The sequence below is a fragment of the Streptopelia decaocto genome (assembly GCF_964273445.1).
Source record: "Streptopelia decaocto genome assembly, chromosome: 7".
In the NCBI taxonomy this organism is placed as follows: Eukaryota; Metazoa; Chordata; class Aves; order Columbiformes; family Columbidae; genus Streptopelia; species Streptopelia decaocto.
Window position 1 is genome coordinate 44,102,422 of NC_138661.1, and position 23,092 is coordinate 44,125,513.

The window sequence follows — 23,092 nt, forward strand, 5'->3', positions numbered from 1 at the left end:
CAAGCACCACATGCATAGGTTATGGACAGGGCTGCTTCAAGCCAAGAGGAACAGACATATGGGATAAGTTTCCCAGGAATCTGGCAGTTAAAGTAGACAGCAAGACTTCAAAAAGTTGGGTCTGTTTTGGGAAAAGGAGGGGCCTCCTTGGAGTCTGCAGATCTACGTCCAGAGGTCTGGAAAATGGGTTCAGCTGAACCCGAACCAAGGGAGGCTGGGTGGCCTCTTCTACGTTCTTGAAAGGGTCTCCTTTTCTAAATTTAGAGTACAAATATTTCAGGAGACTATTTGATGGAGCAATGCTAGAAGAATGAGATGGGAAAAAAAGTGTAGGTCAGAGGTATTTATTTTAAAAAGAAAGAAACCCTATCCAGAATAACTAACTGATGTACAAATATCAGATAAGCCTCAATGCAGAGATAAATGCTTCTGTTTCAGACAGGAAAGCAAAAAAAAAAAAGAAAGAAAGAAAAAAGTAGGGCTGTTTCATCTTTAATTAGTAAATCACAACTGAAGCAAAGATTACTTTTTAATAGGGCTGCAGACTTTTTTTTTTCCTTACTTGTCTCTGTCCTACCACATAGTGCTTGCTCCTTTCCACCACAGCCCACTCCCTAGAGACCATTTCTACTTCACATCAGTTCTACAATTTTTAATGAAGCCAAATGTACCAGTGACATCAAATTACAGCGAGAGGTCTCATGCATGCTACCTAGGCAATTAAGGGCTGAGACACAAGGTTCTGTCTGCTCCCAGGACACATGCCCATGCCTCACTAGTGCAGCACCCTGAAACCCAGCAAAGCCCCGTCTCCTGCTCCCCGCGAATCTGCACCGAGACCCCGGGCACAGCTGTAACCAGAGAGCCCCGCAGTGACAGGGCCGCTGACCCGGCTCAGCTCGCACACCGGTGCACAGGCTGCTCCCTCTGCCAGCAAACACCCCGTGGCGAGGCTGCCTCTCTTCCGGGCAAACAAGGAGCAACTGTTTATGTTCCCATGGGACAGCACCGGGTGCACGGCCATCTACTTGTATACACACTGGTAGGCCTTGCTTGTCGCTGACAGCTGAGCTAGAAAGAGGTTTCCCATCTGCCTGAAGATACATAAAGCAGGAACTTACTGTTGTTCTACAGCATCAAGTCTAAATCACTGCCACAACAGCATCTGAAGCTGCGACATGATGGACTGGGAGTGAATGCAGAAACAGCCAGGCTCTGAGGCCATCAGCAGGATGGCAGCACCAAATCAAAGGAGCCTTTGAGGTCTTGGACTTGGGCACTAAAGCAGCTTGCTGTTCCTTGAAATAGCCCTCCCTTGAAATAGCCTCTTCTGACGAGGTGGCAGCCACTCAGATGCTGCTTTTGACATTAAGAAATTCCCATGCAGTTTCAGCAACAGCATTTTGGTCACCTCGGTTTCGTTGCAGGAAGCTGTGAATCACACCACCTCCTCTGGGGAGTGGGGGCGAGAGGAAACTCTGACCTGCCACAGCCCCTCACGTCAGGTAGGAGAGGTGACAACAGCTGTGGCCATCACCTCCCACCACTCGGGAGCAGGCACAACCACCCCCATTTTAGCTGTGCCCAGACCATGTGTTATGACCCTTGGAGGATCCGATGGGTCCCCTGCTGAGGCCCATGCAGGGGGAGCAGCCACCTCCTGCAGAAAGTGCCACAGAGGGGCTGGGGCCCACTTGCAAGGCTGACCTGCCCCACAGGGCTCCACTCCCCCTCCCCACCAGGCTCCAGGGACCTCTGTTGTAACCTCAGCCTCCGCCCTCTCTGGTGCACTGTCCCCGGGGAGGTGCAGCAGAGCCCCTGGGAGCAGAAAGAGAAAGGCTGCACCTTCACCTTGTTTCACATGGCTCACCAGGGCTTCTCTGCACAGCTGTGGTCTAGCACTGTCCTGCACAGCAGCTGCTGAGCAGAAGTCTTCTCTAATTACAAAGAGCTTCCTTTGGGAATAGGTAGATTTACTGCACAACTCAGAGGGCTCCTTAGTTATTCTATGTGCAGTGTCTCTGCAAACCTGCATTAGAAAGGGACATGAATGCAAAGAAGAGCCCAGCAGCTGCTTAGACCGTTGGGAAAGTACATCCAGGCAGCTGGGTTTTGTCTGGCTGGGTTTCGTCTGGCTGGGCTTTTTTTTTTTTTTCCCCAGAAGAGGCTTCAGAGATGAGCATAATTAGAACTGCTGTCTTTTAAGCCCTAGTTTCTTCAAGCACCCAGCATAGGTGCTGCAAGATAGATCCCATCTCTTTTTGGTCAGTGCAAAATTCAAAGCAACAGCAGAGCGAAATAGCCTTGCTAATCTGCAGGTTGGCAGTCTTCTCAGTCCAAGTCCAGCACAGTATACTGGATCCATGCCTCTGTATGAACAGGGAGCCCAGCTCCGTGATCACAAGACACAGAAGATGGGGAGTGAGGGGACAGGAGACAGAGTTTACTCAGTAAAGCACACTGGAAAGTTGAGGAAGTTCCAGCAAAGCTTCTCAAGACTGACTCATCACCAGCAGCTTCAGTCCACGCTGACACACACAGCAGACACGTGACTGGCTCCACAGTGGGCAAGAAGACATTTTAATTGCAGCACACCACCAGCATGAAACAAGGCCCACAACCAATGCACAATTATAATTGCAGTACTAGAGATGGTACCCTAGCACCACACCAGCCAGAACAGCAAACTTTTATGCAAAGAGTATTCTACAAATGGTTTGATTACAAGCAGAAAGGAAAGGAGCAGAGCAGTCTCCATGGTGCCTTTCAAAAGCAGGGATGTTAGCGCTAGGAAACGAATTCCAAAAATAACACTCAATACTGACAGAAGCTCACTTCAATTTCTGTCCACACGTATTCCAAGTAATGTTAAGTAAGCCATTTGCAAGACCGAGAGAAACCAGAAAAGAAGAAATCAGGTAAGAAGAGAATAAGACACTCCCAACAAAGATTTTTGTCTCTAAGACTAAGCACTCAGAAACTGAAATGCCATAAAGGTACAGAAACTTCCCTGGAAAGGTCTAACTACAGCACTGAGCCATGTTGTGCAATAGTAGAGCTCCTTTAGTCAATTTAGACTTCACAACTGCTTCCCAACCAAACTGCTAATCGTCTATCACAGGAGACACGCTGGCTGCAGGCATTTAGGATTTGCATATTCTTATATTATGGGACAACAGCAGCAGCCCTTGCAGTCCTAGCCAAGTGCCGAGATGTCACTTCCACACCTGCCAGGCATGCCACTCCTGAAGCCCCACACCAACACAGCCACAGGTTGTGATCCCACAGCCCCCGTGCAGAAAACACCCAGAGGTAACTCACTCAAACCTGTGCCAGTCCAGTATGCCAGCCCAAGCAAAATCAGGGTCCTGGAGTGGGTTGCTTTTAAAACCAGGCAGATGATTTGCTACATGAAGCCTCTGCTGTAAAGGCAGGAGCTGAGGGCATTGAGCTCCCATGTGGGAGCTCAACCCCATAAACCTCATGGATCACAGAGGCAGCAGCCAAAGCAAGTTGCTGGTGGGGGAGACAGTCACATCCAGTGACTCTATCTTCTCCAGGGCAGCTCCGGGAAACAGCCTCCTTCATTCCCAACAGGTAGAACTACTTTACAGCAAGTTCAGCCCTGCTATGCAAATCCCTGTAGGCTATTTCCTCTCCCTCCCCTTTCCCAAACTGCCTCCATGGCAACGGATGGGGAGCAGCGGCAGAAGGGAAAAGCAGCAGTCCCCGACTCCAGCAGTGGGAAGGTCAGCTTGGCTCAGGGTGCGTGGCTGCAGCTCTGACGGCTCATCCTTTCCTTTGCTTGTGTACGAGAAACCTCCCTCTGACTGAAGCAGAATTATTTTTGCCTACAAGGGGACCTCTCAGTTATATAACTTCAAATCTCTGGGCTGCTGGATATCCTAATGTATATAGCTCACCCCAGGTCAGCATTTCTGCAGTACACATGGCCATGGGATTATCATCATGCTGGAAGAGATTGGCAATCTGCTTACAATTTTGCAGTAAAGGGTTAAGTGCTCTCATGATGCACCTGTTTGCTCTGCAGAGAAACTGAAACAGCAGCCCAGCAGCATCCTTAACAAATGCCATCAGTCCTTTGCCCATGTGCAAGGCTCCTGGTGGCACAGGAGAGCTGGCCCTTCCCAGCTCCTGAACTCCTTGAATACAGACAGGCCACTTATCTCAGCAGCAAGTTTCAGAAATTAAGTACATGGACCACACTTTGATTTGACTTGCTTTTAAACGGTGTTGTCCCAGTTCTGAGGCTCCATCAAGGAGATAAAGAACTAGAGCAGTCAGCCAGACAGACCATGCATGTGCCTCTTCCCACAGGAGAAAGCCTACCTTTGGATTAGTCTCCTTCTCTTTCTCCCCTGTATTTACTTCAGATGAGCCTCAAGCCACCCAGCTTCCCTGGTGTTACTGCATCTGAGAGGACACACGCTTGGGTACTGAGCTGGCAGTCTCCGATCCCCATCCCAACAGACTAATGTTTTATTCCCTTTTTCTGCTGTCACCTACCAGGCAGTCCCTTTCACAGAGCTACCCACAGTAACGCCTCATCTTTCTTCCAGAAAATTACCTTGCTCTGCATCTGTCAGCACAGGCAAGCAATGATTTAAACAATCGCCAGCACACGGTTCCTTGTGCTTCACTTATCACCCTGTCTAGGTTCAAGCCAGCCATTAACTGCTTCGGTGTTTTCAAGCCCTGACAGCCCAGAATGCTTTCTGCAAACAGGCTCTGCCACAGCTGAACAACCGTCAAGGAAATGCTGGCACTGGCTGTGCCTCCTGTATTATTCCTTTTACCGTGCCAAGAGAGAGCCTGTATTTTTTAGCCTTTCTTCCATTTCGTTCCTGCTTTAAGAATATAGATGAGCCAGAGAGAGACAGTTAGGTGACGACTGCAGCTCCTAAAGGGAAGGTGGCTCACACATTCACCCCTTTGCACACGTGTCATTAATCATTTGCCCATGGAAAGCTGTGATCCCACGTTCCTCCAACAGAAGTGTCAGCTCAAGACCACAGTTTATTTCTTAGCCTATCAAAGCTGACAACTGCAGGGTGGGCGACAAGGCTACTGGGCCCAGCTCACCCTTTGCTGTAAATAAAGGCTTCAGATCCCAGGATGGCATGATTCATGTTCAGAGGCAAATAAAGGCAGGGAAGGAGAAGAAGGGGAGGCAGATGTGGTGCTCCTGTTTTAGAGAGGTGAAGTTAAGGCACTCCAGGGTGAGGGTCAGAATTCCTAGCAGTAAGAAGATCATTTTGACGCACACAAGTTTTTCCAAATAGGAAACTGAGGAAGAAGTGCAAGAACCAAGGCTGCAATCAACCCTTGTTGCACAGGCCTATTGGAAGCATCGCTGCCTCCTCCAGCCTTCCAAGCCACTGAGCTGCAGCCTGAGCCCTGCCAGACCCAGGCTGGCACCTTCCACTCACCCATGAGCAGAAACAGAAAGGAGAGCAGGAAGAAAGTGGCTGCCACACCACACACACCGTAAGTGGAACAATAATGACCACTTAGGATAGTGTGGGGCATGGTCCATCTCCCAGCATCACCCTGGCTTTCCTGTAACGGACCCTGTGCTGTCGGTGCCCAAGGTCCTTGCGGAAGTACCTTTTGCCTCTGCTGCGTCCTTCCCACTGTGCTAGTGGGCACTGAACAGCCATGGTTTGAGTTGGAAAGCATCTCGGGGCCTGTGGTTCCCGGAGGTCTGCAAAATTCCCACCTACACCTCTGATTTAAATGTCTACTGGATGAACACCTGCAGTCCTAGATGTTCTCCTGCTGCCTTACAGCTGTTACACAGGGGCCCAGAGATACAGGAGAGGGATAAAACCTTTTCTCAGCTACAGTCAGATCAGAAATTTCAGAAGACACACATCCCCCCACTTAATGGAGTTTGAAGTAGAGAGTGGCCTGGGTAGCAGGGGCAGGAAACCTCCATGGAACTGTGGGAAGGTCTTGTTAGAGCATCTCCTGCACCAGCTTACAGTTGTAGGTCACACTACACCTGCCTGTCCCCTGAGAACTAAAATAGAGACAATAACAGGAGTGAAGAGAGTCCAGATGAGCCGCATCACTAAAGCCGCTAAATCCTCTTAAGGGAGGAGCTTCCATGCAGCAGGACGGAGATTTCCCACAGGGAGAGCTTTCTCCAGGTGCTGCGCTTCCGTCTTGCTCTGTTCCTTTCGCACACAGGTAAGAAGCTGCGCAAATGTTGCAAGACCACCCAGACACCCCTGCCCTGCAGCAAAGGGGCAAGGATATTGTCCTAGCAGTCCCCAGAGCCATTGGCAAGGACAGAGAAAGCCAAGCCCAAAGTTCAAGCCCAAAGAGGCTCCACTGAGTGAGGGGACTTTGGAAGCAAGATCCTTGTATGAAAGAGGTATTAAGTGAGAGGGCATTAGGAGTGAGGAGAGGCTACTCACTTCTCTGAGTCACTCCAAATCCACACAGTGGCTTGCAGAGCAGTTGGCAAAGGTCCTTTTCACCCATGTGAAAAATGCCCATGTTTTGGTTTTTTTTTGTTGTTTAAAGAAGCACAGCTGTAGGTGTGGGAGTCCTTGCTCTAGCCAAAGGACCAGAAACAAGTGTGAATGTTAAAAACCACCCCACTGTAGAAACCACAAACAGGTCCTGCCATGGGACAATGGCAGGACTGACACTGACCATGCTGTGACACTGCAGGACCAGTCAGTCACAGCACCACCAGTGCCCTCCTCGCCCAATAACACTTTCTGCCCACTGAGAGCTCTTGAAGTGTTTAAAAAGTTGTGAGTATTTTGTCATTTTTACAGCTTGTCATATGTTTATCTCGACATCAGCATATAGCAGCACACTACTGAGACTGCTCTTCTCACTAGACACCTCCCTCTAGATTTTCAGAGCAGTGTTTCTACACTTGGACCTTGTAGTACACCAAAAAGATCCTAGCCACACACTTCTGCTCAATGGCTCTCATGCAGCCAGTAAGCCTCACAGCAGCAGGCTCAAGCCTCAAGCTTTGAAGAGGATTTTTCTCAGGCCCAAGGTGCCTGAGAAAGTTAAAAAAAAAAAAGTCTTGTGTGGAGAGGAAGTATCACTGACAGCAAATCTGCACTCTCCAGCTGTATACCCTCACTTGCACAAAAGCACATGGGCGTTTTCAGAAGCTACACGGAGAGGCCTCGCTAGTGCTGGGATAGGTAACATTCCTGTGAACCCTCTACCACCAGCAGCAGCACCAACCTCTCCAAAAGCTGCTCTTCCTCCAAGCCACCACCTCTGCAAGCACTGCAGTAAGATACTGTCCCTCCCTCGTGCAGCTAGTTAAGTTTCAAGCTCTCATCTCATGCACAAGATGGAAATGCTAGAGCTGGTCCAAGACACAGGAACACTTCATCCTGAACTAGCTTTATAGTTTACTGAAGCCAACATTTAGATTCCAGGATGCTGGGGTTTTTTTTTCCCTCTCTGTTTTTTGTACCAAATGCTCCATTTTATGTTAAAGCACACGCAGCAGAGTTTCTGTGCTCTCGGGCAGATATGACATGCCCAGCTTGTAACAAGCCCTTATCCCTGTATCAACAGATTTGTTAACAGTTGCACTGCAGGACAATTCACAGCCAACATGTACCCAGCTGCTGAACTGCAAGCATTGCTCTGAACTCTTCTCTTAAAAAGGAGGGGAGAAAAAAAGGGAAACAGGAGGCTGCACCAGGACCAGATTTCTGTAGTTGTAATAGGGGTAAGACTGCTACAGAGGCATCTAATCTATGTCTTAGAGATCAGTCAAGACAGAGTCTCGCTGAAGACAGCAGCATAGCCCAGTCTCACCTGAACGCAGCTGAGGCACATTCAGCCTGCCAAAATCGCTCTACAGCAGTACACCGGGCCTGTAGGGCTCATTCCTGCGTGACATCAGGTCCACTGCCCCTGATGATGATGATTTTTTTTCTTAGGCCGTGCACCAGCTACTCAAAGAAGATCAAAATTCAGCCACCACTTTAAGCTTGGACGGGCACACACAGAGCCCGCGTGTGAGCTGTGAGCAAGGGGATCTCCCGCCGAGGGGCTCCCCGCGGCGCCCGCACTAACCGCGGCCCGGGGGAAGGCGCGGGACCCCCGGTGCGCAGGAGAGCTGGCTGGCTGCCCGGCCGCCCGCGGCTGCCCCCGAAAGGGGCTGCGCTAAGCGCGCCAACCGCGCCGGGACTCGCTGCCCGCCGGGCCCGGGGGAGGCGCTCCTGGTCCCGGCCGCCAGCGCCCCGCGGAAAGCCCCCGGGAAGTCCCCGCCGCTGAGATCCCCGCGGGACGGGCCTCCGGCTCCGCCAAGCTGAGACCCCCAGGCCGAAGGAGCGGGGCCGCCAGGCCTGGCACTGGGAGTCCCGGCCCTCACCCTCTCCTCCCGCCGCCCAGCCGCACAGAGCGGGCGGCCGCAGCGCGCCTACCTGCCCGGCACAGCTCGGCGGTGCGCTCCACTCCCTCCCTGCGCCGATGTGGCCCTGGCTCTGCCCCTGGCCCGGCGGGGCGGAGCCGGCGGCTGCGCTGAGCCGCCCCCAGGGCGGACTGCCACCCCCAGCCCGGCCCGGCCCGGCCCCCGCGGGGAGGCTGCGGAGCGGCGGCGCCTCTGCCGGCCGCCGTGCGGGGCCCGGGGCTGCCTGCATCCTCCGGGTGCTTCCCCCGGGCTCCACACCGTACCGCTCAGCGGCTGCTGCCCCGCTTTGCGGCCGGCCTGTCGCTCGGCCGCTGCATCCCGTTGATACTCACTCCTCAAACCAAGTACCGCGTTTTTCACTCCACATGGAGCTGAGCTGCTGTCGGCCCCGCTCCCGTGTTAGCCCTTGGCAGCCACCACTCCAGCTGTGGACAGTTAATCCTGCTCCACTCACACAGGTAGCCCAGGTACTGCTCTGGGGTCGTTTTCCCTGTATTTGGTGTGTCACCCACCTCACCTAAGGTTCTCCCTTTGCGGCTTATCAAGTAGGTACCTATGCACACTGTGGCTCTCTGCCAAGTGAAAGCAACCTGATGACCCACTCAGACATATTTCCAGTGGGCAATTTTGCTGCCCTAGCGAACCCCATAAACATCAGCATGGCTGCTGCATTGTTCCCTGTCCAAATCCCGCTAAGCTCAGTGATCACAGCAATGTGACGATGGTGAGGTGCTAGCGTCATGTGGCTACTGTTTGCTGACCGGTGTCATTGCATTGTTTCTCTGGGCTTCCCCGTTCTGTGTAGCGTATCCGCTTTGCACAGCAGCCAACAAGCTCACAGCACTTTGTTCTTGGCATGTGGCATAACGAGCCCAATAGGATCCTGCCTTTTCCCTTCTGGCGGAACAGAAGTAAAAATAATTGAGATACGGCAATCCAATAGTAACAAAACTGTGAACTTCTTTAGATACTTATTTCAAAGATACCAAAACCAAATCAGGCAAGCCTTGAAAACGAGGGAAGGCCAGGAGGTCCCTCACCTTTCTGAGGAGCAGCATTCCTCATTTTCCTGGTTTCCACTGTCCTGGCAGGAGGAGGAACAGCAAACTCATGCAGCTCAAGGCCCCTGTCCTCATTCCTGGAGACAGAAAAAAACAGCTTGGCCTTTGTACTGAGACAGGTGTACCATGGCCACCTTACTTTATCCTCTGATATCCAAGATGCCTCTCAATCATCTTTCCTGTGCCTGCAAGTTGATTCCTCACCATGCTGCCAGACTTTGAAGAAAAGATTTTTAAAGCTCCTTTTCTGTGCTGTGCTTTATTTGTTGCATGCACTTGGCTTAAATTCTTGTAGTTAGTGCCCCATCCAGTTCAAACCTTTCCATGCAGCTCTCATTCTCTTCCTCTGGTATCAGGATTAAACACGTCCTTCTGCATTTTTGCAGCAGCGGTGCACAGCAGCCTTCCCACTAGCCTGTATATTATCCTGCAGACATCTTACATTGTTAGCAGGATAAGCATGTGGTCGTGCAATGGGCAAACACAGATCACATCCTCCTTCATGCGCCTTGGATAGCGTGAGCCAGGAGGGGCCACGGGAGGTGACTGCGCCTGGAGAGCAGGTGCCACTCGCTGAGTGCCACAGACATTGCAGGGAGCAGCCCGGTCTGTGTGCTCTTCTCCGAGACGCTGCAGGTAACTGCAGGCTCACCAGCTGCGGTTGGCGTGCAGCCTCAGCCAGGGAGAAGGGGTCGAAATGAAGGTGCAGAAGCAGAACGGGGTTGATAAGGTGGAAGTGAGATGACTCACCCTGCACAGGGGCTTTTAAAGGTGTGGTCTTTTCACCTCTTTCTGCAACTGTCCACAGCAATACCAGGCTATCCATGGCCTGCAAACTGCCTAATAAACCTAACTTTGCTCAGGCTCCTCACTCTTACCAAAAGAGCTGAAACATCAGTATCTAAGATGAGGACAAATTTTGCATCAGAATTATTTGGACAAGTGTCTGAAAATACATTTGCAACCAGTCTTGGGAGCTATGTGTGCTATGGCAGCACTCCATTATCTCTTTTCAAGCAGAATTAGCCTTCATAAAAACACTCCTATTCTCAAAGAGAATGTCAAATAGGCTTTGTAACAGGCTTTGTCTTTAATTTAAGCATCTGGTCAGGCTTATGTCCATACTCTCTAAGCCAAAATGCTTACCTATAAAGACAAAAGGCTCTGTGGGGCAGGTGAAATAGTGTCTGCTTGTTCTTATATTCAGTCTACCTCACCTGTGCACTGACAGAGAATCCAAGTACTGAGCATGTAGCTTGTCTCTGATTCTTACCAAAAGTGTCCTACTTTGAGGAAGGAAGCCTGGGCTGAAAATATTCCCCTGAGGATTAGTGCAAAAGCTGTTTCTTAAAGAAAATGGGTTTAAAAAAAAATGATTTCAAGGTGCAGCAAAAATGAGTTGTGTATGTGCCAGCAGCTCCAGTGCCTGAATGAATTTGTGTCATTGGCTTTGAGAATGGCATATGTGTTAGCAAGGGCAGCATGGAGGTGTATATGCACCAGTGGTTGCATGTATAACTAGTTATGCTTCAGTGCCTCTCAGATATGAATCAGTGAGTATGTAGAAAAGCATTAAGTCTATACCACTGCATTTGCTGAGAACAGGGGATAGGTTTTGAAAGCAAGCTTGCAAAGAGCCTGAATTTTATTAGAAAGTCTGAAGTAAATCATGTCCTTCTGAGAGCTTGCAACAGGGACTTGGCAACAGAGGATAAACATATCCGCAGAGATGTTGCAGCTGAGCTGTGCACAGATGGTAAACTAAAAGCCCAAGTATAAACAGCATCTTGTTCAACGAACACAGTAGGCTGGATTCTCAGCTAGTGATTGTAAGGAAAAAAAGTGCTTGTAAGAAAACACACAGGCTGGAGAAACCCACCATTATGTGGCATGTAAGGCCAAAGACCAAATACCATTTCAAAGGCAGCCAGAGACCAGCCAACAGGTCATTCAGCCAAACAATCTGGTTTTCTTTAGGCCATCTTCATTTCAAACACAACCACCATTCCCTGTCAAACTGATACTTTCTTTTCAGAAATAATTAATGTCTTTACCCAACCAAGTCATGACCTTTCCTGTGGATAAACAGGGGAAGTCTGCACAGGGGTCCAAGTCTCTGGGATACAGCCTTGTACAGGTCCTTATTCATTTGTACACAAAGTCTGTCTCCTTCAGGCACGGGGAATACTAATGCGCTGCACAGACCTGGCTGTGCTGCATCTTCATGGCTGTTTGCAGCCGTGCTCTGGGCTGCAAGAATCTGCACAGTCCCCAGAGCCCTGCTTCATTGCAACGAAAAACACAGCCACCGCATGGCTGTCTACTAATTGTGGATGGCTGCTAATGATGGAGGGAGCTGCAGCCCCTTATTCTCTGTTGGTAAAACCGTGCTGGGCTAGGTAGGAGCAATTCTGGAACAGTGGGATGCAAGCAAACAAGTTCCCACCATTTTATCTACAGGCAGCACTTCACATCTCCCTGTAGAGCAGGGGTGGAAGGTCTCAAGGTAGTTCTGCAGCAAGCTGCAGAGTGGGAGAGACTTTAATCTCAGAGGATCTCTGAGAAAAAGGGGTCTGAGGTTCAGCTGGCACAGGTTGCCATCCAGTGTTACATATATCATAAGCAGGAAATCAGTCCTTGGCATTAGGGAGAACAGAGAAAGAGGATGACACATGCAGATTCATAAAGTTTGCATATTTCTTTCCCTTGAAATATCTTTGAACTGACCATACGTTGCTGTGACTCTAAGATTTCTGTGCTGACAGGGCCAAAACATTGAGAGGCTCAGGTGGCATGGTGACGAATGCTGTAACTATCAATACAAACTGCCTAAGTTTGAGAAAAATGTTCTTTCATGATTGCTTTGAGACAGAGGAAAGACTTCAAAAATAGAGCAAAGAATTGCTGTACTTTTTCTGTTTAAATTCCAAGTTAAAAAAATAAAAACAAAAATATGATAAAACAACTTAGAGTTCACAGTTAGTGCCTGTTTAATAACACAGTATAAAATAGATGGAATGCAAAGCACAATTTAAAATTATAGAATTTGTCAAGTCTAATTTGACAGAAGTGCTTGCATGGCACTGTAAGTGGAATTCTCTTTTATTTGCCAAAAGCTGTGATTTCCTAGCAGCTTAATCATATACAAAGAATAATGGTTAACGTGAACATCAGTGAAAGTGCAGTGGTTGCTGGGGCTTATGGGGCAACGGGAGACTAATTTAACTTTAGGGAAAAAATATGTTTATCAAAAGGTATGTTTTAAAAGCAGACTTTTTAAAAATTAATTATTTTTACTAATTCTGAGTTTTCTGATTTCGAGGTGAACGTCAGATTTAGTAAACTGAATTAATTTTGCTGATGACGAGTTGCCCCCCCTTGGTTGAAGTGAGAAGTGCAGGCAATTGAAATTTTCCAGCTGAAGTTCGACTTGGACAAGCGAAAGGGAAACTGCTTCGCCAGAGCCACCACGTAACTGGGAAGCAGATTCCTCTGTAGCTTGGTTATTTTGGACCCTGGTAGGGGTCCCTCACAGCTGAGTATTACAGAGGTGACTGCACTCCCAAAGACAGTATTTCACAAGAAGATATTTCCCTTTCCTCGATGGGCACGGGAAAATGCAGCACACAAAGATGTGTCTTCCTAGGCACTGACTTTGGGCACTGAGTTTGTGATCCATTGGGCACTAGCAAGTGTGGGAACATGTGCCCCCATGAGCTGGACATCTGTCTGACTTTTGGGATGGGAAATTTGCTGGAACAATTCAGATTTACCATCCTGTGCTTTCCAGAATTTATCCCTTTTTAAAAATCCTCATAGCAAAAAAAAATATAATAATCTCAGAAGGTCTTCCACAGAGTGTGAGAAGGTCACAGATATCTCTGGGTTGAGAAGAGACCATGACCATTGCCATGGTCTTGCTCATTTGAGGCAGATAAGACATAAAATGCCAGAGAAGTTTAAAAAAAGCATCCCAGTCACCAAGGAGCTCTTGCTTGTGCTGCTGAGTGCTGTTCAGTACCTGGGCATACCTGGGCTAACAACATTCATAGTGTGACTTTGTGGAACTTGATAGAGCTAGAACTTAATACAATTTTACAATCCTTTTTGTGCCTTTTGCAGTCATTTTTGGCAACCGGAAACTAATTCCGAAGAGGTAGCATTCGGGCTCAGTCCATTTAAACGTGTAGATACGGATGGACACCTGAAGAACTTGACTTTACTCCTGAGGCTTCCACACTAGATACCAAAATCTTTCTTCTTCCTCTTGCACAGGGATGTTCTCCTTCTTCCAGTGTGCTTTCTCTCCTTGGAGATACAAGGTGTCTTGTCTGTGCCTTTTGCAGGAGAGACCTTACGTTGAATCACAACCTCCTCTTCAGAGGGTACCAAGCATTTCCACTGTTCCTTCAGGAGCAAAGTATCATCTTGTTTCTAAAGGCAGCCTGTGGAAGCACAATAGGTTCCACTTAAAACCTTGTTTTGACCTAGTAGTTACAAATTGAAGTGATATTCTGGGTTTTGTGTCCAGCTTTGTACTGGAAGGTTGTGAAATGCCAAAGCACCATGAGATTGCTCCTACAAGATTTTAGCTATTTTGCAAAGTATCTTTCCAAAACAGTGTTCCTGAGGGTAGGCTGCCTGGATGACTATATGCATTTTTCTGCATAGTAGGAACAAGGAGCCAGAGTGCTGATAATGAGACTACTTTCCTCCTAGGATCATAACTTGAATGTAAAGTTGCGTGGATCTGCCCTTTTTCAGAAAGGAAGAACAAAATTGGCACCAGAGAAACACAGGCACATCTGGGCAAATCTTATATGAGATTCACTCCTGGCATTCATGTTGACCTGTACCACCTCTGTCTGTGACACAGGCTGAATAAACGTGTTTAAACACTCATCTGTTTCTTGAGAGTTATTTTAACTGTCTGTTACCTTGGACTGAGAGGAATGAGTGTGTCATGACAGATGCTGTTGCTTAGGCAGTGTTCATTCCACACCCCTTGGCCCCAGACACTGGTTAGAAGTCACCCGCTTCAGTCCAGTTAGCATAAATACTCCAGAAAGTCCAAGGAAGGAGAACCCTTTTCAAGGTCTGCCCAAGTAAATGAAAGCACTCAGGCACTGGCACTGCCAGGCTGGATCTTTTCTCAGGGAAATGCATGCAACACTGGCATGATTTACCTGCAGGAGTAAGGCAAGTGGAACAAACAATCCTATGACACTAGTACTTCTTGTGTGAGCTCAGATCCACAAAAGTGTTAGAGACTGAATACCCTTCAGTTTCATTTATGAAGGCATACAAGCAACTCCTTGCTATGCAGAGCTGATTTTAAATCTTGTGTTGAAAGAAGTCTCTTTCCACCTTTGCCTCCCTGCTCTTTTGCACTCAGGTGCATGTTCCAATGCCCACATGGGCAGTGAAGTGCCCAAATGCGCCTCTACATCACCTGTTTATGCACATAAAGCTGCAGTGAACCCCGTGTAGGAGTCAAATCCTTGAGGTCCACTGATGACTTGCAGTTGGTCATGTGCCTTTCTTCCACTTGGTGTCTCTCTTTAGCCTCAAATCCGGGACTGGATCTCCAGCAGCGCTCTCCTGGGGAGGATTATTTGTTATTTGCATCATAGAAGTACCCCAAAGTTTCGGCAGAGCACCGTGAATCCATAGAGGTTAGCAACATAGAGAACTCACAAAATGTGAGGCTCCCTTTCCCTCCCCTCCCAGCTGTACAGTTTTGCTGTATGCTCCCTGTCAGCTTTAAACGTGTTTAGGAAATTGAAATATTTATTTTTAGTTGCTGTTTTGCTTCATGAAAGTAACATATTTGTTGTCCAACTTGATCTAATTCATGTTACAGAGAGCTAGGGCTGGTACCCTCTAAGAAGTACTAGAGAAGTTTATAAGCATGCAAGTGAGACATAAAGGGTTAATTTCAAAATAACATCAAATAAAAGCACAGTCTTTGCCTTTGCCCTTATGCACAAATTGAGAAAACAATGGAGAATTTTTAAAAACCCTGTACAATACTTCCAATCATTCATGTTGTAGTGGAAAAATTGGCAGTGGGTCGGGGGGTTATTTCAGTCTTTTTGCACCAGAACCCAAATTCTTTATGGTACATAAGACTGGTTTGATAGGGAAGTCCATGAGCTTGGTTTTCTTTTAGATTTCTGTGTAGTGCGAGCCAGTTTTTCAATGACAAAAGCTACACTGGAACTCTCTGCTTTGAAAGACTTCAGAATTTGCTGCTACACGTGGAAAACACCGTGACTGACAGCATAAATGCCTTAATGTGCTTGATTCGCTCCTGCTTTTTCTGTTTTGCCGGTTCCTCTGAGATTAAGTTTCTGAGAAAAAGTGATCCAAATCTAAAGTGGTTGACAGTCCCCTCAAATAAAACCTCCTTTCTCCAAAGACCTCTTGGTGTCCTGCTTAATTCTGATCTGGAGACCTAGAGACTAGACTCTCGGCTAGTATAAATGAGGGAAGTATACCACATAACAGCAGCTGAGGATCTGGAAAATAGTATCTACCAATAACTTCTTACTTCATGTGGGTTCTACCCAAATAATTCACTAGCCCTCCTGTGGGAGAACAAAGCACTGTGTATTTCCTTTTACGAGCTGTTTTGCACATAAATGCTCTTTGCAGTCCCAGTACATCTCCACTGAAACCAGTGAGAGCAAGTTTGCAAAATCTGTGCACAGCTTATTTTTAAATCCTTTCAAAATCACAGAGGAATGTTCATCAGATTGCAGATCCCCAGTGCAAAATAGCTGCAAAGTGTGCCAGCATTTTCTTAGAGCAGATGCTGAGATAACATTTCATCCTTTTGCTGTGCCTGTGTGGGATGAGCGGGGACACCCTGACCTTTCATGGCTATAGGATACCGAATCTGGACAAGGATGGACGTGCCATCTAGCGGCTGCTCATCCTGATTGCTTGGACAATCCCAAAATCTTAATGAGATCCTCCTCACTTCTCTCTGGAAAGTAGAAAATTAGGCATTGCAGACTCTATCTGGTTAGCAGGAATTGCCACTACCAGTGTTTCTACTGGAAAATCGATTGAGGGTTTCTCCAGTGTCGCTTGCACTGACCCAAGAAAACAGGCTTCTGCTACTTGCCATGGGTGAAGGTTTCCCTTTCCAGAAGCTTTACGTCCTCTTCCACTTGCAAGATGTTCCCTGCCATGTCCCATTTCACTCTTACCCTTCTGTCCCTGGTGCAGGGGGGCCGCAGGGGAGGCAGCACTGCAGAGAAGGCTCAGAGCAGCTATAAACAAGCCTTTAACTCTCCTCCTCCTTATGCCAAAAAATGACTAAGGCTGCTATGAAAGGGATGTTAGATGTGGGAAAGCAATTTGCAACCCTCAGGATCCTGCTTGCCACCAGCAGAGTTTCCCCAGCAAGAAGAAGGCAGAGAGACATACTCCACACTGTCTCTAGACACCCTCCACCGAGCCAGCGCTGAGCAATCCCATACATCAGGCTAATATCAAATGCAACCGCAGAGGAGGCTTCCCCTTATCTTTCAGGACAATTACCAAGCTATACATCACTTGAGCAGTCTGGGAACTATGGAAGACTGTGGTTTCTGGTAAAATGGGAAAATCTTTTCATGGTTAGCACTGGCAATGAAATTTGTATTCCACCTCCATCTGGGCTGAGCCACGGGTGATCGTTCTCTGAGAGATGAGCTTCTCTCAGTGTCAAGGGGTGAATAAATAAATATGTGTGAATGTGCATTTCAAGGAAAAATCATGTTTTTTTCCCTTCTCCCTTCCTGCCTCTCCTTTTGCCTTGGAGAAATTGCGGGTTTCCTCAGGTCCTCAGAGAGGCTGAAAACTGTCCAAAATGTGCTTCAGGAAAGTGATCACTCAAAGTGAATCAGTTTCCAGGGTCTGCTCACCATCTGTGCGCCTCTAGGAGATTGTCACACTTTCGGTTGGCTTCATCCATCTCTCTTATTCCTTGGTTACAGTCAAAACAGTTTTAAAAGGGTTTGGTTCCCACAGTGGGAAAGTAACTGGGATGCTGCCTGCTAGCATCACTTCACCCAAGAGCAGCTGACGCCTCATGGAAAACTTTGAAAAGCAAGTTTCTCTTCTGAGTCAGTTCTGCTGATGCAGCTTCTGCTCAGATAATTTCTCTGCTACCTTCTGCTCTGTATTTGTAAGGCCATTTGCATGAGATTGGATCTTGCTTTCCTGGAAGGATGCACTACTTCTACTGAAGTCACAAGCATCTGTGCCATTGATTCACCCACCCTGAATGATCTGGACTGGTTGATTTTCAGGCAGAAAGAGTCTGATATGATGAGCCATGGTTTTCTGGTCTGACGTGTTTTGAATTATTATTCTGCCTCTGTTACATTTTTCACAGAAGTGCCCCAAGCCACTGACAGACTCTGTTTAGCAATAAAGAAATAATCGTCTCCGCAGCAGCTAATGGGATGCCAACAAAGATGCTATGTGGTTGAGTCATCTTCGTGTTGCAATAGCGCTGCCCAGCTAGCCACCCTATGAGATTTAACAGGCCCAGGCTTTTCAGCTGGGATAATTCATCTCTTGCAGTCTCTCTCAATAAGCTTCACTAACTAGAAGGGTGAAAAAAGAGCTCCTTTCATTGCAGAAGACAACTGATGGTCTCACCACCTAAGGTGCTGACTGTACCAACATGTATCTTCATTAAATGTGGCAGTCAGTGAGGAGGCTTGGGAAAAAAACCAGTTTTTTCTTTGTCTGAGAGCTTGGAGAATGATCCCATAGCACCCAGTCATCTGCCGCCGACAGCTCAGACTGTTGGCCAATCGCTGGGTTTCTAGTGCTAGCCAAAAGAGCCCTGGTAACTCCAGCTCAGCTGCCGCTGTTTCACAAAGTCGCTCACGTAGTTTGGTCTGTGTTGGAGATGGGATGGATGACGCTTGAAGCTTGTTTTTGAACACTTGTGTCACGTTGCTGGAAATCTCTGCATTTTTTGGGGGGTCAGCATGCTGGTCTTGGGCACCGAGGCAGTTTTGGCACTCTACCCAGACAACCATAAGGTATGGATTCACCCATCCCACAATCCTGACCCAGATATTGTGTGGGATTAGAGATACAGAGAGAGAGTACTCTGTTGTGAATAAATGTCTTCTGATTTTCTGAGGTGCTCTAGATAACTTAGGAGGGCAAAAGGCTGCTGGTTTCCCTGGTCCTCCTTGAAGAAATAAAAATGCTCTACTGGCTTGTTTGTTTTCTTTCAGACTGATGATGGATCTGCCATTTCCATTTGCAGAAAGGTTCATTGCTGCTTCTGAGAAAAAAAGTTTACCCATCCCAGTATTTAGAGGTATCTATTCTTTGAATGCACAGCAGCACAGGTACCCACTGAATGCCCTGAGAGCAATGGACTAAATTCTGTTCTCATTTTCACCATCAGAAAAAATGAGTTAATTGACAAAAATCAGTTACTGCTAGGATTCCAGGCTCTGTAAATGATCTATGCATCTGTCTCTGATCTAGGCATCTGTCTCCTGTTTAGGAACATTTCATTAGCATTAATGGGAAGTATGTGTCTAAAGGGGAGTGAGATATCTGAATAAACCTGGAGGATCTGGGCCTGGATTAGAAAGAGGCAGGCAACAGGAGGCTAAAGTTTGGTTTACTATGAATTGACAATCATACTGCATTACTTGCCTGCTCTCCAGAGGGATACTTGCATCCAACCTGCTGGTGAGTGGCACCAGCATTCTGTTACTTCCATGTTGTGAGCAGAAAGAGGTGTCTCCACAGCTTTTCTTGCCCCTTCTTATCTTTCTGCCTCTCACTGCAACATGGAAAGTGTTTGACTTTGCTTCGTTGGACCATCTGTCTATGCTAGATCCATCCTAGTGGGCAGAGCTCCTGTTGTCTCATGTTAAGTTCAGTGAGGCTCTCTGCATCCTGCTCAGGAGGGAACGGTACAGGTTAACTGGGGCTCTCCTCACCCACCTCTCATTTGTAGACTGGTTTTTTAGGGGTTGCTTTCCCGTGGCCTAAGGGTACAGCCTGCTTCATCTTGGCAGTGTGGAGGTCCAAGTGGACATTTATAGCACAGTTCCCCACAAGGGATTTATGGCTTGGCTCTGTGCTGCAGCAAGTTGCTAAATACTCAGAGTGTGGTACAAATTGGTTGGAGGAGAGGCACAAAGCCAGAGCTCCATGACAAACATGCAGGAGGTCTTGCTGACTTATGATGTGTGTGGCAAAATGATGGCTGAGAAGGCTGCTACCATAAATGTGGGTATCACGTGTTGCTCTAGTAGAAGCAGCATCATGTAAACATTAACACTAGGGATCTTAAAATGATATTCTGTAAAAATAGGGTTTGTTTCCTCTGCAAAAGAGGCCACCTCTCTTCTCCATTACCAGAAGAAAGGAGTACATCCCTCCATTCTTACTTCACTTTGCCCTGCTGTACTCTAAAACAAAACAAAAAGAGAGTGATGAGGGAGGTAGTAAAGAAAAAAAAATGTGCATTTGTACTTCCGGCTTTCAAACATTTTGGACAATGCAGCCTCACTTGGACTCTGAAGCACACTGTGGACCATAGCTGAAGGCCAGCCACTTTTTATATGTTTGCAAATGGCTACTGCTTTGTTGGGCTGAGGAGGGAATGTCTGTGCATGGAATTAGCCACCTATATACCTTCCTAAATTCGCTCTGCTGGCCTGAGGATTGGTGTGCCACGGCAACATGAACCCAAAGCCTAGCAGGGCTTCAGTGTGATTCTAGGTTTGCCAGCACCTCATTTCGATGTGTGCTGAAGGGCTCTGTTGACAGAGGGGAATGATCTGGTTAAGATCCCATTGAGAGCTGAGTGTTACTGGAGGTCATCACTGCTGATGGCTCCTGCCCATGTGAGAGGAGCAGCTTGGTTTTCATCCAAGCCTTAGACTCAACAGCAGTGAATCCATCACCACATCTGCTTGTACAGCCACAGAGGCCCTTGCTGGCCGGCTCGATGCAGAAAATGGTGCTGAAATATGGTGCAAAGCCTGATGACACCGTGTCTTTCCTGGAGATAAAGGGAGTCTGATTTCTTTCATCACTGCTTAAGCAATTGTTTCAGATGTCTTTGCCTTGCGTTTGATCTGGCTGGTGTGGAAGCTGGGGACTCTGGCAGCTGCAGAACAACCTTTCCAGAAGGTACAGCTGCCTGTGGGGGCACGAGCAGTTCCCACTCCCTCTTCATTGGAGGGCAACCCCACACCAGGGTATCTCCATCTGCCTTGGCCATCTTCAAAAAGCCTGGTGAACGGGGACATCCCCACTACTGTCCGTTGGGGTGTCTTGTGAAAAGAAGGACTCTTCAGAAAGGTTTCTGCTTCTGGCTTATGAGCAAATTGCAACATAAACCCGCGACACTCACTCCCATCTGACCCCCGCTGTGGTCTTTCTCCCAAGCGGAGGCCCAGCCCTGCTGTTTCCCTGCATGCAGTATGGCAGCCAGGAGCGTGGCTGCAGAACATCGAAGTTAATTAGCATCCAAAAGAAAATAAATCAGTCAATAGGTTCCCAGCCCCCTTAGAAAACCTCTTTATTGGGAACCAACCCAGGCAGGGACTCCCAGGAAGAACTACAGAGAAAAAGATTCTCCAAAGCTGTAATTTTTAAGGTTGTACCACTTGGAGAGTAATTATAACCAGCAAAACAGTGTTCACATCTCACATTAATATAAAGTAATGACTGCATGCCTGTAGCCAGCTAACCACAGAACTGAGAAGAGACTGTCAACTCTTCTGTCCTGCCATAATACAAAGCATCTTGGAAATGCTAACAGCCACCGCATGCCAGCCTCTTGTCATCCCTCCTTCTTAAAGACACAGACCAAGGGCTGCTTCAGCCTCCAAGTGCTGCTTGTACAGAAGATGTCATCACTGATGAGTTTCTTTTCTGTCTAAACTAAAAATGAAAACTAATATGTTTATAATTTTCAGTGAAGCAGAATTTTAAGATCATTTCAGACATTTAAAAAGGCTTTTGTTTCATGAAAATACTGCTTCCAGTTTAGGAAATGTGTCAGATTTCTAAATACCATTTTGATTCCCTTTCTACATTATGTTTGCTATCCTTTTTGTGCTAGTTCCAAGTGTGTCTCTAGGATGTTCTTACGGTGATGTGCAATGAAATAGTGGAAACAAGGACAACATACAAATAAATGAAATTAAATGAAGTAAAATAAAACAAAACAAAACAAAACAAATCAAGATAGTATTTTTTGAAACTCCAGCACAGTTTCTATAGCTGGAAAAAATCCCAATATGGATTAATTTTCTGTGGGAATTCTTACCAAAGTCAATGCAATTTCAGCACTCTCCTCTTAAGTTATTTGAAAGTCTCTCAAACATCCAAACGAAAATCTTCTGAGATGAGCCTCAATAGAAGAGTCTTCATGAAAATTCAGATCAAGGTTGGACCTTGATCTTGAAAGGCATTTGGGTCTACTGTAGCCAGACCATAAGGTCCACAAGATAGGGACTGTGTTTTTAATCCTGTATCAATGCTTAGCCCAAAGCCATGAAAGAAACGATGAGGCAAGCAACAACGATTGGTAGATTCACTGTATATAGTGACTATAGTGAGGTTTTCTCTGGCAAAGCTGTAGCGAGTGTTCCTCACTTACGTCAGTGCAGAGGGCTTTGTGCTGGTGGCTCAGTCTGTTGGTGCGTTGGAGCAGGTCAGCCCCAGAGAGGGCTGTGCTGCCTGCCCTTGCTCCCTGCTGACTGCCAGGCTGTCCTGTGGCTAAAGCCAGTGACTGAGGTCTGACCCAGTCCCAGCAGATCTTGATGCTGAGTTGAAAAAGGATTCAAAAAGTAAATTAAGTTGTTTGTTTGTTTGTTTTCCTTGGTAGTCCTGATCTCAGTAATAAGAAGGGGGCAAATATCATTCCAACCTGGTCCTCGGCATTGTATCCATATTTATGACTCTTTAGTCTGATACTTGGGGAAAAAAAAAATAAAAAATGAAAGAAAAATAGAAAAATTAAAGAATAGCTTGCAGAGTTAAACAATAAAACAAGGAGAGCAAAAATCGGAAATCAAGAAGTGTGAAATCATCTTCCTTTAGACTAAGATAAAAAGAGGCCAGTATCTAGTGGAGTGCCTCAGGGGTCAGTACTGGGGCCAATATTATTCAATATATTAACGATTTAGATGAGGGAATTGAGTGTACTATCAGCAAGTTTGCTGATGACACCAAGCTGGGAGGAGTGGCTGACACGCCAGAGGCTGTGCTGCCATCCAGCGGGACCTGGACAGGCTGGAGAGTTGGGTGGGGAATAACCTGATGAAATTTAACAAGGGCAAGTGTAGAGTCCTGCATCTGGGCAGGAACAACCCCAGGTTCCAGTATAGGCTGGGGAATGACCTATTAGAAAGCAGTGTAGGGGAAAGGGACCTGGGGGTCCTGGTGGACAACAGGATGACCATGAGCCAGCACTGTGCCCTTGTGGCCAGGAAGGCCAATGGCATCCTGGGGTGTATTAGAAGGGGGGTGCTCAGTAGGTCGAGAGAGGTTCTCCTTCCCCTCTACTCTGCCCTGGTGAGACCCCATCTGGAGTATTGTGTCCAGTTCT

The 23,092-nt window shown here is 47.4% G+C and overlaps 1 protein-coding gene across 2 annotated transcripts in view; it reads right to left on the minus strand.

Moving 5' to 3' along the window:
• The window catches only part of CD82 (CD82 molecule), a 42,273-nt gene extending 33,699 nt beyond the window's left edge, over nucleotides 1–8,574 (minus strand). The window contains exon 1 of one of the 2 annotated variants that reach the window (XM_082058286.1): nucleotides 8,442–8,574. The gene's annotated coding sequence lies outside the window, so the exon portion shown is untranslated. Of the gene's footprint in view, nucleotides 1–7,830; nucleotides 7,919–8,441 lie in introns of those variants that run through there. The other variant, XM_082058287.1, reaches the window with a different exon arrangement.
• Between the last annotated feature and the right edge of the window lie 14,518 nt (nucleotides 8,575–23,092).